At 34.2% G+C, this 5,377-nt stretch overlaps 1 pseudogene; it reads right to left on the bottom strand.

The window, feature by feature from the left end:
• Positions 1–2,262: 2,262 nt before the first annotated feature.
• LOC122121658 lies at positions 2,263–2,362 on the bottom strand (annotated as a pseudogene).
• Between the last annotated feature and the right edge of the window lie 3,015 nt (positions 2,363–5,377).

Raw genomic sequence — 5,377 nt, 5'->3', positions numbered from 1 at the left:
TTCTGCTCTGCCATTTCCCAAAACAGCACCACATGAACAGAAAAATCCAGAAGTGGTGCTGTGGCTCAAGTGGTACAGCGCTTGCCTTGATTTGAAGAGCTCAAGGACAGTGCCCAGGCATAGAGGTCAGGCCCCACAACTAATTTTAAAAAAAAGAATCTTAATACTTGATAATTCTACTAACAGATCTGACTGAAATCAGTTGAATCACACTTTTCCTGTAAAATGAAGGAATAGATCCAGGCTAGGAAAGCAGCTAGAGAAGGTAGGCAGATTGTATCTGTAACAAAACTTTGTGGAAAATGGAATCGAGGATTACTTACTGGTGATTCACTTGTACTTGAAGCATGATTCTGAATTATTGCTTGGTGATTCTGAATTATTGCTTTGATCATTATATTCTCCAAGAAGAAAAAGTGAAATTTAATTGATAGCAAAGGACTACTAATACATTTTGACTTCTCATTAAGCATCTTCAATCATCAAAATCACCTGAAGACAATAGATAGACCTATTTTTAGATGAAAACAAGGGTCTTAAAAAAAAACAAGAATTTAGGTAGTCATACAAAGGACTTCTATTTTACTACTGCATTATACATTTTTTCTAATGTTGGATACCAACATTTGAAAGCTATTAGAAAGCTCTTAAATCCCATATGTTGAATAGTGAGTTCTCTTACACTATAACATGGTATTTCCCAAATCATTTACATAGAAGGCATTGTTTCCTATTTTCTCATTCCTAGAATAAGCTGCACATGAAGACACCACTGGTCCTGATTTTCAGTCTGTACCTTTGAATACTGAGGAAAATCTTTCCTCTGCTCCCTATAATTCACTACTCTCCAGTTAGAATAATTTAGAATAGTGAAAATGGAAAACGAGAAAATTAATCATGGTGAAAAAACATATGCAGAACATTCACCAGTTTTTTCTGACCAGTTCAACCAATGTGAACTATTGGGGAAATACATGAACACCTCATTCCCACTGGTACTCAAAATCTCTGATTAGGCAATTCTGACGAAGACAAGGAACAAGATGAAAAAATGAGGAATGGTATCAATTGCAAGAAAAAAATGGAGTAGGATCCAAGCAAATTTCTTCTTTGGGATGCCGAAATTTATCGGCTTACTGTGGTGTGAACACTACTTTCCAAAAAGGCCACCCAGAAGAATACTAGGGATGAGGATGAGTATACCCCTCTTCATCGGGAAGCCTAGAGTGGACACTTAGACATTGTCCATGAGTTGGTAGCTCAAGGCAGATATTCATGCAATAACTGTGAATGGTTGGACACCCCTGCACAGTACTTATATGTGGAATAATACCAGAATGGCTTCTTTATTAATTCATCATGATGCAGATACCAATCCCCAAACTAAAGGCCTCTTGACCTCCTTGCATCTTGCTGCTGGGAATAGAAATAGCAAAGATACTCTGTATCTCCTTCTGTTGAACCATTATATCAAACCAGGTCTGAAGAACAACTTTGAAGAAACTGCATTTGATATTGCCAAAAGGGTAAGTATGTATCACTACCTCTTTGAAGTTGTCGAAGGCTGTACAAATTGTTCTCTTAAGTCGTAATGGTTTGGTTAAGTTTCTTAAGTTTCAAAAATGCCAGTCCATCTTTTGTGTCCCTACAAATTTTTTTCACAATACAAAGCAACAGCAATATCTTACTATAAAAATTTATGTATTCCATGGTATTCTTCCAAGTGAATTGCATGACTTTGATATCAAAATGTATTCAAGAGTTCTTTGTATACATCTGTAATGATTTCTGCAGAGTTTGTGATTCTTTAAATCAGAAATAATTTTAAATTATCTGTTGAAATGAATAGTATAGAAACTAAAGATGTTCCTGGAGCTTTTCTGAAAAAAGTATATCTATGTTTGTGTAATGTCCATAATCTATTTCAATCTCTCCTAGATATAATACTTTGAATTCTACATTGTTATATAATGATTCATTAATAAATGTGACCTTTCAGATTGCATTCCATATAGAAGAATTTTAAGACTCCTTTTTTTTCGTAGTTTCTTATATTATTTTATTTCTTTGGGATAAAATGGCAATATTATCTAATTTCAAGTTTTGTAACGGTTATGCTATGTAAAGGCCTTTCTAAGGTGAAAATTTAATACACTGATGTCAAACTAACCTTTAATTCTATGAATTACATGTATGGTTACACGTGTATTTTTGTAATCAACTTTTTAATAACTGGTTTTCATTTCTTGCGTCAGAAGAATGGAAAATATGGAATACTTCACAAATTTTCATATCATCCTTGTGCAAGTGCCATGTTAATCTCTGTATTGTTGTAATTTGGGTAGACCTGCTGCTGAAGCATGTAATATCCTCTAAATTTAAGTACGTAATGATACAATTTTTATACGGGCATATATCCATGGTTGCCTATTTGTAACAAGGAACCCTTATTGTTCCTAAAAATGCTATTGATCTTATTTCTCTAAATTTCTGTGTACACTGGAAAAAACTTATATAGTTTGGTCGATTGCTCACATTTACATTTTTTTTGTCAATGACTATTTTGTCGTTTTCATTTTAAATTTTATCATACTTTGAAGCCTTTACAGCTAAGTCCAAAGGTGGTGGCTTTTCAAGTACTTATTTATCAACTGAGTTAGCTTTGTGGAGCTATTGGATTCAAAGTAAGCCTTGCTTAAGAGCTACTTCTAACTTTCTGCAGCTTAAAATTTCCCAAATGAGGTCTTGCTGGGACAAAAGTCTACCTGAACTGTGAAGACTCAGGGTCTAGGTTGAGGGGGCAGAATGATGCAGACTCCAGCCTCGGGATTATCTGAAGACTGTTTTTGGGATTAGGAAAGCTCTTGGAACGCCAGGGTACAGGGGGAAAATGTTCCCTCTCCCTATCTCAAAACATGTCACAGACTCCTGGGAGCTGAGGAAGTGGCTCTTCTGCTTGCTTAAGCATAGATGAACAGCTGGTAAAGCATTTTCCCTGAGATTGGAGAAGTGGTTTGAGCTTGCTCTAAAATAGTTTAGATAATAATATACCTAGACATTCTCTCATAGGTTAAGTAAAAATGTATCTGTGGAAATTTTTTGTGTGAATGTTTTCTGACCAAATCTTGGCAAATATTATGCTTGCTAGTCTTTAAATACCCACTAACAATAAAGCACAGCATGCAGTGGCAATTGCTGTTTGCACTCTGCATCCCCTGTGTCCTGGTGATTTTGTGACCCTTACCCAGGGACCCCAACGCACTAGACGTTGACACTGAACCTTTACCTTTCTTCCATGTAGGAATAGACCAACCAGAATATCTTACCCTGACAGCATGGATTCTCTTACTGGAACAAAAATAATCTTAGTTACAAGGGATCATAGAGAGATGAAAAGTTCAGACAGAATTGTTCAGAATGGAAGGTATTTTATCAAAACTTAATTGTTTATTATATGTATCATTTCAAAAGTAGCTAAAGCCAAGAAAGTGAAAAAATTGTTCATATGCATGATTACCTACTGTCCTGACCTGTCTATCATCCAACCAAGCAGGAACTTACACTACTGACATTCTATCACCAAATATTGCTATAGCTCCTGGAGAAGTCCATATGTTTCTCCTCGATATTAGGCCTTAAATTTGTAATGTTTTAATCACAGTGTTTCCTCTTGCCTCTAGGCTGCATATCTACAAATGGTAAAGCTTTAAGTCTAACTCTACCAAAAACTGAGGTAGAGATATTGGAATAATACTTTAAAACAGAGTAGCCTTTGATTCCCTAAACACAACACAACAATGCAAAACAATTTTTATATTATATGTACTTATAAATTTTATATTTATATGTGCTGATTTTAAATTTCATACAGTGAATCTTACTAGAATTGATAATTTGACAAATATATTGACATTTATTCCCATAAATAGATTGGAATATAAATAATTAGGCTTAGAATATATATGAGAATATAAAAAGTATCAACGCAATATCTTCAGTATAAGCTTGTGATACCTTCTAAGTGTTCGTGGTCTTCTGAATACACATGGTAAAATAACAGTATTGTTTTCTGCTAATCTATAAGGGATTTTATTCTGATGCTCTGTTTATTGTTTTAACTTGCTGGTCCCTAAGTGTTTTTCTCCATATTTCTGAAGCATTCTTACTGATTATACCCAAATGTTGCTGATATGATGTCTAAAAGCTATTATTCTTCTGCAGGACCCACGGGTCCTAGGATAACAGGTCCTAGTTATCTGCATCATCAGATAACAAGGGCATGACTTCTCACATAGGCCCATGCAACATGCCAACAGAAAATAATTAAAGACTCATCTCAATTTCTCATTTCTATAATATTTCATGGCCCCAATTGCTTACAAGAATTAGCAGGAATCAATTGTGAATTGCAAGGCAACTTAAAATGAAAGATGAGATCACAAAATCTGACAGAAAGTACTGTAATTCAAACTTTCAATTTACAGATGACCAGCCCATATGAGTGAACAAAATCACAAATGAACAAGGTTATTTTTAATACCTTTCTCCTAATGATGAATGAAAGATTTCAGTGCAGCCAAAAAAATAGTTTCTGGAATGATAGATCATAATTGGTCTACCAAGACTAGGAAAACTTGATTTAGAGGTCAAATATAATTTAGAAAAACATTAATTGAGAAGACCCTTAGTGCTTCAAAACACTGGTACTTCAGTAAAACTTGGTTCTGTAGTATAAAAATGTCATTCTCAAACCAATGTAACCTACATTTAATCTCCTGAAAGTATATTCCTTTTCAAATAAACTTTTAAAAATCATATTCACCAAAATAACACTTGACAAGTAGATGATAGTGACATTACAAGGTTTTCAAGTGTAGGGAGCAAGTTACAATAGAGTTGATTTACGTACCCAGCACTAATACCAAACAAGTTCAACCATTCATTAAAGTGTAGAAATACTACCCCCCACCATTTGCGTTGTTCAGTAGGTGCCTTCCAGAAATGTGTTAAATAGATCAGCCTCCCATAATTCAAACCCAAATATTAGCTAATAAAGTAAATTTCATCACATAAGAAGGTACATTTTAAAGTCACTAATAGTTGCCTTATCATGTGTTGCCTTATCATATATTTTCCCTATCTGTGTAACATAGTAAGAAATATGACTTTAAGTCTTGATTATGGGTACTGATGAGAGATTTGACAAACATAAAATCTGTCTTCTATTTCTATCATATTCCTCTATGTAGTAAATTTTAGTTTTCTTCTTTTTCCAATACTTATAGGTAGTAGAAAAAATTATCCTATGCAAAATAAAATAATCACATACCATTGTACAAAGCCATTTATAAAAACTGGTAGGAATAAATTCTAGGCC

This window comes from Dipodomys spectabilis, unplaced genomic scaffold (genome assembly GCF_019054845.1).
Source record: "Dipodomys spectabilis isolate Male_0828 unplaced genomic scaffold, ASM1905484v1 ptg000192l, whole genome shotgun sequence".
Lineage (NCBI taxonomy): Eukaryota > Metazoa > Chordata > Mammalia > Rodentia > Heteromyidae > Dipodomys > Dipodomys spectabilis.
Note: the sequence above shows the minus strand (reverse complement) of the source record. Positions and strands in the feature narration are given on the sequence as shown.